This window comes from Jaculus jaculus, chromosome 6 (assembly GCF_020740685.1).
Source record: "Jaculus jaculus isolate mJacJac1 chromosome 6, mJacJac1.mat.Y.cur, whole genome shotgun sequence".
In the NCBI taxonomy this organism is placed as follows: Eukaryota; Metazoa; Chordata; class Mammalia; order Rodentia; family Dipodidae; genus Jaculus; species Jaculus jaculus.
Genome location: NC_059107.1, coordinates 74393824 through 74408188, shown reverse-complemented (window position 1 = coordinate 74408188; position 14365 = coordinate 74393824).

The following is a 14365-nucleotide window of genomic DNA, read 5'->3' as shown; positions in this document are numbered from 1 at the left end:
GCTTCACTGTGTATACTCATTCCTGTTTGTTTTCTCTTTATCCCTTGGATATAGCTTCTTTCATTTCTGGGTATATTCGTATTATGCAGTATATTTCAGTACAGGGTTATATTTTATCTCCACTATTGGCGTTTTAATTATACTTCTTTATATTGTTGTTATTATTGTATCTTTAAAAGGTAATCCTGAGTAAAAGTACTTATTTTGTAGTGCTGGAACTTGAACTCAAGTCCATGAGTATGCTATGCCAGAGCTCTACCACTTAGCTGTACCATTTATGTCATAAAATGCATTTTAATCCACCATTATCAACCTTCAAGTATTATTGTGCTATTTCATAAATAATGGTCTACTTGTGATTATTTCTTTTTCACTATTAGTCTATTGACATATAAATTATTCATCCAAATAATATATTCTGAATAACATATTGTGACTCTTGGAAAATTATAGCTGATTTCCAAATACAGAGATTTTATAGCCACAGGCTCCACCTACCACAGATTGAAAAGTGTCAAAATTTTACAGCTAACAAACATGTACAAGTGCTGAAGAGAAGACTTAGTAGTTAAGAGGGCTTTCTGCTCAAGTACGTAGGCCTGAGGAGGCTGGTGACTGCTTGAGTTCAGTTCCTCAGCATGCACATAAGCAGCTGGGCATGGCCACACACATCTGTAACCCCAGTCTTGTGGGGATTATTTGGGGCTTACAGAAAAGAGCAAACTTGAGAATCACTGAGAGACTTCATCTCAAGGTGATAAGCTATTTTATAAAAGGACACATGTTTTCTTCTGGCTTCTATGTGTATGTGGGGTGCCACATCTTCACATATCCACACATATACTACACATACCACATGCAACTACTATACAAACACACACTATTGTAGAGATTCTTTTGCTTATAATTTTCTCCTAAACAATAATGCTTAATATTTAAGTATCATTTACTAATATACTGCCTTATAAGTAATGTAGAGATAACTATACAGGTATGTATGCATAGGTTGTGTACAAATGCTTTGTGCTTCATAGTAAGTTTAAACACCTGTAGATTTGGTATCCATGGTACAGTAGACAGCTTCAGGTTCATTGAGATAAACTTTCAGACCAGGCACAGTTATGGAGGAAGGGATTTATTGAAACTTACAGGTTCAGAGGAAGTTCCATAATGGCAGAAGGAGCTAGCCTGCTTTCACAGGAGCAAAGAGAGAAAGGCCAGAAGCCATACCACAGAGCAAACTTCAGGAACTCCAGATAGGCACAGTTTGCATATCTTTAGAATGGAATTTCTTTTTTTAAATGCATATTTATTTATTTATTTATTTGAGAGAGAGAGATAGAAAGAGGCGGACGGAAAGAGAAAGAGAATGGACATGACAGGGCTTCTAGCCACTGCAAATGAACTCCAGACACATGTGCCCCCTTGTACATATTGCTTATGTGGGTCCTGGGGAATCAAACTATGGTCCTTAGGCTTCACAGGCAAATGCCTTAACCACCAAGCACTTCCCCTAGCCCCATAGATTGGAATTTCAAACCCACCACCACACCTTCTCCAGCCAGGTAGCTGCAGATCTAAACTAGAAACTAATAACACACTGAATATACTGGGGGCAATCTACTCAAACTACCACAAATAGAGAATGTTTTAGAACAAAATCCTCGTGGACACTTAGGGATAGCTGTGAATGACATTTAAACAAAATTAAAGAATAAAATGAATACAAAGTTTTCTATTTTGAGAATATCAACTTTAATTTCAGCTGTAATGATCTATACAAATGACATGACATTTGAGTTTCAAGACCTAAGGTGAAAAAATACTGGATTTGACACCAGGCTTTCAGGTTCCTACAATACAACTGTGTTTGCCTCATTGATGCTGCATACTTAACCCATGCTAAGCTCTTCTGATCCATTCCCCTTCACTCAAAAATCTTCTATTCACTATAGAGTGTGCTAGAAGTCTTGTCAAGTTTTCTTCAATTACAAACTTATTTTCCAAATTTCTGTGTATGTGTGTGTGTGTGTGTGTGTGTGTGTGTGAGAGAGAGAGAGAGAGAGAGAGAGAGATAAATAGATAGATAGATAGAGAGAGAGAGAGAGAGAGAGAGAGAGAGAGAGAGAGTGAACACAGAACATATATGGGCTGGAGAGAGGGTTTAGTGGTTGCAGCACTTGCCTGTGAAGCCTAAGGACTCATGCTCCTCTGCTCTACTCCTCATATCCCACATAAGCAGGACACACAAGGTGATACATGTGCAAGGCGGCATATGGGCCAAGACACAAGGTGGTACATGCATCTGGAGTTCAATTACAGTGACTGGAGGCCCTGGCATGTCAATCCTCTCTCATGTGTGCACATGCTCATGCTCTTGCTCTCTCCCATTCAAACAACACCAAAAAAAATGCCGGGCATAGTGGCTCACATGTTTAATCCCAGCACTTGGGAGGCAGAGGTAGGAGGATCGCCATGAGTTTGAGGCCACCCTGAGAATACATATTGAATTCCAGGTATGGCTGAAAACAAACTAGGTTGTCCTGGTTTGCTGGCTGATCTATTGACTTCAACCACTACAGTGAAGCTAGTTATCCTAACAATCTAACAAGGGATGACAGTGCCAATAAAATGTTTCTTCTCCAGGTTAAAAAAAAAAAATGGGTGAAATCTCCAATACCAAATATCAAATCAAAAGAAAACATCTTCGTAGATATGTTATGTCTTCTAACAGGAAACAGTTACTTGCTACTGTAAGATTAATGAAAACCTGGTATTTTCTTGGCTGTGAGACCACCAAGATTCTAGACCATAGGTCTGTATTTGAGATGGCTAGACAACTCTATTTACAGCTCTAAGAGATGGAGCTCATGGCTAAACATATTCAAATATAAAGATACTAGAGACCATGACACTGGAAAACTATTCCTTTTCTTCCTTGTAACCAGGCTCTCCTTACAGGGCACAAAAGTTATTTAGTAAAAATAGTTGGGAGACTCATGCATATTTGTATTTTATATTTTGGCCCACAAGATATTTACACTTTCTCTTATTCCTTTCTTTTACAGTAATAGTTATCCCAGTCTTCTGATACTCTTCCCAAATTTTAGCAAGTAGCATGGGTATACAATGTGCTCACTTGGGAAAGCTCATTCTTCTAGAATTTACTTCCTATAAAGTTCTTCATATTCCTATACCTTCAATAGCTTTTAAAATGCACATAATTTTGTGGTTTACTCTGTGACTTCTTTTTTTTTGTAGAAATTACTTAAGATTTTTAATTCCCTTTTCTACAAGTAGAAACCAAATCTGTTTCTATAAAATCCTTCCCAATATTTCTTGACAAATTGGTCATATGACATTTTTCTATGTAATACCATGTAGAAGTAATTTCTTATTTTTCTAAACTTTGAGTGTCTATGGTCTCATGTAATGATTAATGATACAAACCATGTATATGTATATACATGCATATATATAATATTTATTTATTTGCAAGATGAGAGAGGGAGTAAGGAAGAAGGAGAAAAAAGTAGGCACACCAGGGTCTCCTGTCACTGTGAATGAATTTTAGGTGCATGTGCCACTTGCTGTATTTGGCTTTACATAGGTACTAGGGGATTTAAACCAGGCTGTTAGGCTTTGCAAGCAAGAGTCTTAACTGTTTAGCCATCTCTCTAGCCTCAATTTTATAATTTAATTAGCTTTAAATACATTTTGCAATCATTTTTGCCTATGTTGTATCTTTCTTCCTGTAGGGATCATGTATTTTTGTCTTCCATATAATATATGAATATAATATAATATATTATTATAACATTATATAATATTATATTCATATAATATATTACATTATATTAACTGAATAAATCCTTGTTAAATGGCTGATGAAAGACTTTAGGTCTTGAAGAACACTCTAATACAAATCATACATCAGTGGGTCTCTGAACTCTGCAAAAGACAAATTAACTTGGTTTGACTATTCAGAATTTTATAGCAGTGATAACCATGCTTACATCTTTTGTAAGCCATTGTTACTTGAAACTTTCAGTCACTCCTCGGTAAATCTACTTATAAATATTATTCTGGGCTAATAAAATGGAATGAATATGTACTGGAAAGGTGAATGAATGATAGCACCTAACTCCCAGTTAAAATATTATAGTAACTTTATTCAATTATGGAACATTTTTCTAAGGTTTCCAAAATCTCCAAGTTCCTCCTGAAGTACAAAATCAGAAGGTAGATCCGATCTTGTATCATTTAAAAAATTAATAGCAATTGCTATTAAAGTTGTAAAATTAAATGGCACAGATCTTGCACTCAATAAAAGTAACCCAAATGATTATAAAGAACAAAAAATAATTTCTAGGGAAATTCAGACTTCTGCATACCTTAGGCATGATGGCTTAATAATGAATGGCCTTCTCTATTACTACCCAATTCTAACATGCTTTGAGAATTAAAAACAATACCTATATACTGACAAAGCACCATGAAGTCAAATTAAAAACTTTCAGAACTAGTCAATATTTATGTCAATATTTATAGATTATATAGATCTTAATAAGTATTCCAAGGTAGGAAAACAAGTAACCAAATAAACCAAATAACAATAAGCTTGTCTCTTAGGACCCAAAGCTAAGGCTATACAAGAGTGTCCTGTGTATTTCCCATGTCAAACAGGGTGCTAGTGGGAAAATGCTCTTCTTAAACAGCAGCAATACTAATGTGGAAAAACCATGGAAGGAAATTTCTTCTATTGGGGTTAAGCATCCTTCCCTTTATCCAAGATGCAATTTCCTGCCTCCAGAGAGAACTACTGCTATCCTTGTCTGCCTAGATTGATTCCATTCATGAGCTAAAATAAACCTCTTATGTTTCTTTATAGCAGGTATTTGGCCACAGTTATAAGAAATTTAACTAACACACATTGCATAAAGCTTTACAAAAGTGAATAACGCCAAACATATCCCCATTCTAACTTCTGGAACCTATGAATAGATTTTTTTTTTTTCATGAACAAGAGACATTCATATTGCAGACAGCATTGAGGTTGCTAATCTGTTAGCTTTATGATGGGGAGTTTTTCCTAGATGATCCTTTGGGCCAGTGTAATCATAAGGTTCTTTAAAAATCAATTGCTCTTGATTTGGCTAACTGATCCACTCAGTGGTACTAGACCCATAGCTGGAGCTGGGAAACAAGTCAGAACCATACCCAAACACAAGCCCACTCTACAATATCAAGCTACCATCAATCACGGGGTATAAGAGGGCCGAAACCTACCATACTGTCTATCAAAAAAGTAAGTGTTATCTCAATTTTCCGGGTGCTAACTTACTCTCTGTTGGAGAATCTGCTTCTCTTTTCCAGATAGATGCAGATCCTAAGAAGAGAGCTGCCCCAACATACCTCAAAAGGGGCCCAACTGAAACTAAGGACAACTGGCAAAATAAGCAAGGGTAATGTTTTCCTGTGAACCGGATACCAGCACAAAGGGGAAGGAGACCAACGCAGAGAAAAATCAACTCCTAACAAGTCAGAGATCCAGAGCCTCAGAGGCCCCCAACACCTCAGCACTGAAGCAAACCAAAAGTGAACCCAACATGGCTCAGGGAAATTTTGCGGAAGAGGGGACGGAAAGAATGTCAGAGTCACATGTTGGGTCATGATTTGCAGAGACATTTATCATACCAATAACTGGGGGCTAACTCCACAATGCACGACCCATTTTCATTAACAAGGAGGGTCTAATGGGAGGGGGTAGATCACAGATGAGCCTAAATAATGGTACCAAACTGCCTGTATTTACTGAAAAGAAAACTAATAAATTAAATTTAAAAAAAAAATGACAACAATAGGCAAGACAATCATCAAAGTAGTACAATATGAAACAAAATTCAAATAGCCATTAATGTGCTTACCAATGGAAGTAGGACATTAGCCAAGGAACATGGGAATCCCTAGAAGATAATTTGCAAGGGCAGCAATATGAAATAATTCGGGATGGTTATAGTTCAGTTTTGCCTCTTAATTACCACTTGTCTGATCAAATCAGAATGCTGAGGGCAGATTTTAGATAGTCCAGTGAGTTGTTTATCTTCCATACCTTTGTCCTTAATCCAGGACTAGTATGAATGAATTCAAAGATATCCTTCAGGGAATGGAATATGTGTGTTCAGACATGAGGGATGGAGAGAGATGCAAAGACCATCTATGAAAATATCACATCTCTAGGAAGAGCAAGCATCAGAAGCTGCTTGTGGATACAGGCTACAACACCCTAATTCTACCAGCCATTGTAATCAATAATGTAGATCCCAGCTATCATGCTGTCTGTGGATGGTTACAGAGCTGAATATGCCTGCAAATGAACCTATGGAAACATAAGATTCAAAGGATTTGAAACCATCCAAATGGGGGAGTGGCCTTCATCATGGATCTCATGACAGTTGAGCTATGGGTAAATCCATAAAAGATGCCTTAAGAATTTAAAAAATCCACTACTGAAAGAAGCCCATGCTAGACCCCTCCAGTTATTATTAAATGCATTCTTTCCTATTGTTTCACCTCTTCATCTTCTACCTCCAACACTTTCAAGTGTGCTGAGAAAATGTTTTCCATACTTTCCTGAGCCCTGAGCGAGCCATGTGTTTATAATGATTGTTGTGGAAAACCTTTTCCTTGTGGAAACACAAGCATGCGTCTATTCACCCCTGATAGGACTCTTATACAGACCAAAGTACAGCTGTACCAAAACCAGTTTTGGTGAGTCAATGAGATATTGGTGTTTCTTACGAGGCATGGTGAGGGGTTGCTTACTGGTGACTCAAAAGCAACTGCATCACCAAAAAACCCACCCCAGTATAGGTTAACAATTCATGGAAACTGGAATTCTAGAGGACACTACAGTCTTGTTGGCTACTCAGTACACTGAAGGAGCAGACTACTGGTGGGAGTCACTTGTTCGTCCTTCTTATAACCTTAGGAAAGGGTCTTTTAAATTTTATTTCTCCTGGAATTTGGCCTTTTGACTTTCTCCTCCCCTCAGTAGAGAACATTTCAATTCACCAAAAATATTGGTGAATCTGCCTCTTGAGCATTGTTTACTGCTGCTATAACCATGGGGAATAGTTGTGTGACCTTTGAAATTTCATTTCCCTCAAGCTTGTTGACCTCTTGACTCCCTTCAAGAGAGAATATTTCAGTTGGGGGAATTTGCTATGTAATAATGATGTTTTCTGGCTGGAGAGATAGCTTAGTGGTTAAGCTGCTTTCCTGTGAAGCTTAAGAACCCAGGTTTTATTCCCCAGTACCCAGATGCAGAAGGTGGCAAATGCATCTGGAGTCTGTTTTGCAGTGGCTAAAGGATCTGCTGTGCCCATTCTCCCTCTCTCTCTTTCCCTCTGTGTGTGTATATATATATGTGTGTGTGTGTGTGTGTGTGTGTGTGTGTGTGTGTGTGTGTGTGTGTGTGTGTGTGTGTATGTATATATGTATGTATATCTGCCTTTTTTCTCTCCAGTAAATAAAATATATTTTAAAATAATGGTGTTTTCAATGCTCAGATGTTTGTGCTCTGGAAGAGAAAACATGGATCCAGGTTACTGTACTCTGATCTAAGCTTAAATTTCTAGAAACTGAGTGCTTATCTCTGGACCCACCACTGTGCCCAGGAAGTAGGATCATAATATAGTTCTTTTGCTGAAGCAGTAGAGAGTGGGTAGATGGCATGATTCCAGAAAGTGATGACATGTTCTTCTCAAAGGAGAAAGAATCTCACCACAGCCAGGCAGAATGGATATTTGGATATTACTTAAACTACCTATAGTTAAACAAGAATTAAGACAAAGGAGTTCATAGATAGATAAGGTTCTCAAAAAGGAAAATTAAAGAGGAATCCAAAATTATAAAGTTTTAGCAGACTAACTTCAGACAAATGGATGGAGGCTTAACTTATTTCACACCTCCTTTTCACTTGGTTAAAACTGATACTTTAAAAATTGCACCATATATATATGAAATGATAAATACACACACACACACACACACACACACATATATATGAAATGATAAATCTATGTTATTTAGTTAGTTGACTTTTACATTTAGAAAGGAAATAGGTGTTACATTTGTGTGTCTGTGCACAAAAATCACTGATTTTCAAGGCAGCTTTTTAAGCAATGAGGGAATTGTTTATTCTAGAATCAAGGAAATCTTTAATTAAAACTAACCTATTTCATTTTGAATTTGAAAAGCTAATGACAAGGCACTGAAATGTCAGTCATCTTCTTTTAGTCTGTATTCATTACTGTGTCTTCATTACTGTGTCTCTTTCTGACTCTTGGCAAGTAACTTTGAAGTATTATCAAAATGAAGTGGCATTTTCAGCAGCATTCAAGGGATTGGTTTTCAATTGCACTCAATAATGCCAGCCCCTAATGTGCTGAAGTTACTCCTTCAGTTAATTCCTTTTGTAATATATCTTGTCATAGTTTTCATCTAATGCTCAAATCCAATTTCCTTGTAAGCAACACCAGAATTACCTAAATCAACACAAACATTTTCAAGTGAAATAAAAATAGACATCAGAGAGTTGATACTTTTAGAAAGTTTTCTATTGTACAGATTTGGACCAAAATGAAAATAAGCTCAGAATTGAACTATATCTTCTCTTAATATGAAAAGATGTTTAGCATAAAGTTTGTATGGAAGACCATTTGTATGATTTTAAAAATTAATGCTTTTAAAAGAAGGGGACATACAAAGAATGCGATACATTAAAATTGCTATTTTTTTTTCCCAATAACTGACATGCCACCATTACACCCATTGGCGCATTTGGCATGGCTGGCCAAATATAAGGCTTTCACTGTCCACTGTTCGGTATCTTCACTGGTGATTTCTCTCTCTCCCATTGAATTGCATGCAGCATGGCTTTTTCCAGCTTTCTGTCAGCTGGTCTACATGGAGGAGGTTCTCAACTCAGCTCCAGCAGGATTTCTCAGTGACCTTTCAGCCAAAGTATGTGGAGTCTTCAGCAATAGGGTCTTACCTTCTATTCCTGGTGGGAAACCAAGGGCTTTGGCAATGGCCTGTAATGTCTGGGAGCATCAGGGACCTTCCTGGCCAACTACTCATTGAATGGTATCCCATCCCTAGCACTGAAAAATTTCTAGTAATAATCTATGGCTCCTGTGCATTCTATTGTCCAAAAAAGTATGACTTATTCATATCCTCTTAATTTTTGATTAGCCATTCCTCTACCTTTCCTCTGCTCAGTCTCTTCCCCTGACCTCCCTTACGCCATTTCAGCCCATTAATCTGGTCTTCTACTTACATATATATAATACCATCCTATTAAGTCCCCCCTCCCTCCATTTCTATTGTTTTTATATCTCCTTTCTAGCTTACTGGCCTATGCTACTGAGTTTTCTTCCAACTCACACAGAAGTCCAGTCATTTGTACCTAGGATCCACACATTAGAGAGGACATACAATGTTTGCTTTTCTGGGCCTGGGTTACATTGCTTAGTATAATCCTTTCCAAACCCATCCATTTTCCTACAAATCTCATAACTTCATTTTTCTTTACTGCAATAATGGCATGACTGTTATGGGAAAAACCAACTGCTCTCTAATTTGACTGAAGGCCTGCTCCATGGGATGGAATACATCCCTGATACATAAAACCTACAACGGGGTAATCATGATCCCTAGGGGTATAACATTTGCTAGTGTCTGGCTAAATGTATTTACTATGCTCACCAAACTGCTCAGTAAACACTTCTCTTAATGTTTATACCCATTTATAAATGCTACTCTCACTTTTGGTTAGAGAATCTTCTCTTTTCAGATGGCAGTGACTTTGTGATGACTCAGAAGGCACCATGGTCCTGAGAAGAAGTGACAGAGGAGTGCTGAGCACTGAAATATCTCAATCACACCTTCCATGGTTCAGGTTCCATTGTGGAAGAGGGTAGAAAGAATGTAAGAGCCAAAGGAAGGGTAGGACTCCTTACATGCTCCTCCAGACACAAAATGGCCTGGATATCCATGACCTCACAGTGCCTGACAATACCTACACAAAACCATCATAATAGGAGGAAAAAATGATGACATCAGAATAAAAGAGAGATTGATTGAGAGGGGGATAGGTATGATGAAGAGCGGACATTCAATATAGAAGTGGGTGGGAGGGAATTACCATGGGATATTGTTTGCAATTATGGATGTTGCCAATAAGAAAATAAAAATAAATGGCTGACCCCCTAACAATATGTACAAAATATAAAATATAAGTAAAAAATACAAACAAATTTTTCCTTTTAAAGTACTTTTAATAAAAAAATAAAGTTGTAATTTTACTTATATACAGCTCTTTTTTTACTATATACTTTCAACAGGCAGGAAGACTCAGAAATTTACTAAATATTGCCACTCATTTTATGTACCTAGCCTGAGATTTTTTGGCTTGGTTGTATTGTTATTGTATGTACTTGATGCTTTCTTCCTTCTTTTTTGCTCATGATACAGTGTAGATACTATTTCATTTAAAAATTCTGCTGAGTACAAGGAATTACAGAACCACCTCAGGGATTCCAATAATCAACATTACATTTCTGGAGCCAAAAATCTAGAAATAAACTTTAATAGACTTTTCATTTGATTTTGTAAATAGCAAATTTGATAAACTGCCATCAATAATAAATAGAATATGAGTTTTAAATGTTTTGTAAATTTATCTGGGGATGTTGGCACATACTTTTCATCCCAGCATGTGGCAGGCATTGGTAGGAGTTTTGCTGTGAGTGTGAGGATAGCCTGGAACTACAACATGAGAGCCATGTCAGTCTGGGCTAAAGTGAGACCCTAGTTTAGGGAAAACATCAATGGCTCTCTGAATATCTGTGGTGGAGACTGAGGCTGCTTCTTATATTAAAGATCCTTATATGTCCTGGTCAATAATTTTTTCTGATGCTTTATTATCTTACAGAACACACCTATTTAATAATAAATAGATAATCTGAGAAGGGATTTTCATGATATAGTTGGAGTGTATAGTTGCAAGAAATAACATTTCTCATCAATTTTGCCTTTGGTTTTGTCTCTGTTGGATATTCCTACCAGATGAATGTGGGCAGGTCTGAGCTAATGCTTATTCTTTCAGAGCATACACAGTACTATACATGCAATTTCTCTGACATGTTGGCAGTCTAAACAACATGCCTTTCTATATCTTCTTGAATTTGAATTCTTGTTGTTGTTGTTGTTTTTGTTTTTTCGAGGAGGTAGGGTCTCATTCTAACCCCAGCTGACATGGAATTCTATATTCTCAGGCTAGCATTGAACTCATGGAAAATCTCTTATTTCAGTCTCCAGAGTGCTGGTATTAAAGGCATGTACCACCGTGCTCACCTTTTGAATTTGAATTCTTAAGAGGACTGCTCGAGGACTTCCACTGTAGAAAGTTCTGGACCCCCACCAATAACCCACCATTTTGATGGCTTCCTCTTTAGTATGTTGGAAATGTTAAGAATATAATTTTTTCTCCATCCACAGTCTAGATTCCTTTTCCTTCTTTCTGCCTTTGTCTCTATCCCTGATTTTGTCTATCTCAGTCCCACTGCCTCTCCCTCTTTTTCTTTCTGTATCTTGTACTATTTTACAATAACAATTTATTTTGATGCTGATAAATATAATACTTGCTTTCAAGGTCTGACTAAAGCAGAATTGACATAAATTTAAACCATACAATGAAACAGTGTTTCTTCTGTTTTCCGAACATAAATTCTTTTAGATGAAATAAACTCAGAGAAAGCACAGTTGCAAACTGACCAAAATTTGAGCTGTCAGTTTTTCTATCTTTATTCATAGGTCCATTTTTTCCACTTGACTGACCTCAGGTTTGTTCTGTGAGGATGGAATTTATGCTGTTTTCTGGAGGACACTTAGGTTCAATTACTACATCATATAAGAGTGGAAGAAAAAAATAGAAGTTAGGCTCCCCATTCTTCCATTCCTTTCCTCCACAATTCTTACATATTTACAACTCCTTTGGCCATAGCTTTATTTGGATGGCTCTGCTCAGAGTGAGTCACCTCCTCAGGTAGAATCCTAGAAACAGTTTTCTGCTGATGTTCATGCCTAAGAACTTTACCATTCATGTTTGCTTGATTAAAATCTCCCTTTACCATTCATCATAACATCATTACTAAGCCCTTTTAATCAAAGCTTTTAAAATGTGCCACTTGTTTCTTGTTAAAACTCCAATTAGCATGCCCAATTTAGCACACATATCAGAGATCTAACTGATAGATATCTATCTAGAAAACAAAATGAGGAATTGATGGGTAGAAAGACATGATCCTTAATAACGCTCTGAAGGAACTAAAGCAATATTTTTTAACTGTATGAAAGAAATTGGGTGGAGAAAAGTCAAATATTGTATGCAAACCATGGTCAAGCCATTAACACATTTGCCAGTGAAAAGTAGATGCACACTGTTTTTGGTCAGGCAATCTTCAACCAGTTACTGGTTCATTGTGTACTGTCAGTTCCTAGTAAGTGGTCTACTATTTAATATTAAAGGCTCTTATGAGATATTATAAATAGTACATGTATTGCAGACCTGCTACAATATGAAGGTAGCCTATCATCACCTTCTGCAGTGAATGCTGTTTTACTATCAAAATAATTTTAAAACCATACCTTGGATTATAGTCAAATTATCTGTTACTGTGTTCCACAGTCAACTTCTGTTGTTAATCATCTTCCTGTAAGTTAGTTCTACAAAAATATCACAAGCTATTATTTTTCTTCAATCAAGTTAAACTTGACTCCATTACCTTGAATACTGATGAGTCATCATTAACCTTATCCTCAGTCATTTATTAGAGTTTCCACCCATTCTGAAAGGACCCTGCCATGGTCATGAAGGTCTCACAAAGCAATACTGTATTTCATCATCTGAATGCACAGCTGTCCCTGAAATGCCCGTGGCACAACCTGAATATCATTCTCTAGTCAACACTAGATCTGTGAGAAGACTCAGAATTCAAACTTCTATTGTATCTGTGTAGCTTCTAGCCAGGTATGTTCTATCTGCAGACCATGGGTCATACTCATGCTGGTGCACCTATGAATGCAGCCCAACATATTTGTAGAAGGCAATACCATGTCTCAATATCAAAAGGCTAGGCATGCCTACAAGTCTATTTTCTTATATTTACTATTTAACTCATAGAAGAAAAACATACCTCCTTTCCTGACACCACAATCCAATCTCAGACATCTAATTAGGGAAAAGCAAGATAAGAAGTTTGGTTGCCATCAATGATTATTTAATTTCAACTTTGCCAAATAAATTTCTCCTGAGTAGAGAATGGTAGAAAGCACCCTGCTACTTTCTTGTCACTGAAAAATAAATAAATAAAAAGGGACATAGAAAAAAAAAAGCAACAGAGGCCAACCCCCTCACAAAATGTTTGAATCCAAAATAGAAAAGATAAGTGTAAACTGCCTGAGACATAGACTTGGATGGTCTTCATGTTCTCAGAATCATCGCAGTACTTACAAACAAGACCAGTGTTTAAAAAAATTAATGAAGTATGATTGATAGATGAAGCACACTACAGAAAACCAAGGACATCAATTATTTCAAAGAGACTGTTGTTAATTGTTTTGCATTTATGAAGCCATGTCACATAGGAAACATAGTATAGTAAAAATGTATATTAATATTTGGTTATAACTACCTATCTAGCTATTTTTTTAAATTCATTACATAATTTGTTACTTTACAAGTTTAAGAACTTTTACAAGTTTTGGGACTTGTAATAAATTCAGTATACAATTACTTGTTATTTCATAAAAACATAAAATATAAAAACATAAAACATAAAAATAAAATAAAACAAATAAAATTAAAAAATAAAATAAAAACATAAAATAGTCCTCTGTATTTAAAGAGCAAAATATGTTTAAAGTGTTCCATTGTTCTTCATTAAATGGACTCTGATATTTGGAATATTTTTGCATTACAAATGATTAAATTTTACATGTAATTGTGGCATGTGTGAATGTCCACACAAGCACACACACGAAGAGGCTAGAAGCCAAAGGTAGACAGGATCTTCCTCATTTTTCTCCAGCTTATCTTTTTAGACAGGTTCTCTTGCTGTTCCTACATGTCACCATATTGGTGAGAGGGCACACTCTGTCTTGTTCCCGATCTCAATGGGAATTCCAAGTCTCCCCCCTTTAAGTATTATTTGGGCTTTAGGAGCTTTATATATAGCCTTTATTATGTTGAGATATAAACACCTTTCATGCCAATTTTCTCCAGTGTTTGGATCATGAA